This window comes from Myotis davidii, unplaced genomic scaffold (assembly GCF_000327345.1).
Source record: "Myotis davidii unplaced genomic scaffold, ASM32734v1 scaffold271, whole genome shotgun sequence".
In the NCBI taxonomy this organism is placed as follows: Eukaryota; Metazoa; Chordata; class Mammalia; order Chiroptera; family Vespertilionidae; genus Myotis; species Myotis davidii.
In genome coordinates this window covers 3,542,204-3,542,681 of record NW_006284839.1, presented here as the reverse complement: position 1 = coordinate 3,542,681, position 478 = coordinate 3,542,204, and positions in this window count along the sequence as shown.

Here is a 478-nt window from a genome sequence, read left to right as displayed (position 1 = left end):
AAAAATAAAGTAAATTCAATCACTAAATCTGTCATAATTCATGTAAAGTATAATAAGAATGATGTGTGATGCTTCCAAATTGACACAGAATACGCTACACTTCCCTATGTCATTTTGTTTCAACATTTCTCAAAATTTGAATTCTGATATGTGATTGAGTTCTTTGTATTACACTTTAACTTAATCCTTTATCAACTCATATCAAATAAATTAACACATTAGTTGGGGACCAAGAATGAACCCCAAGATGGCAATATGGGTTCCCAAGAAAGGCAGAGGGTTAAAAAATTTTACCAATGGTTATTCATAGACAAGTCAACCAAAATCATCATCATACTAACTTTGATATTCCACATAGAGAAATAACCTGGGCAACCAAAGTACTGAAAAACACCACACAGCATCTTTATCGCTGTATTTGTACTTGCAAGAGGAAGAAGATAAATGTGGGATGGGTAATGAGCAGGACTGTGGATGA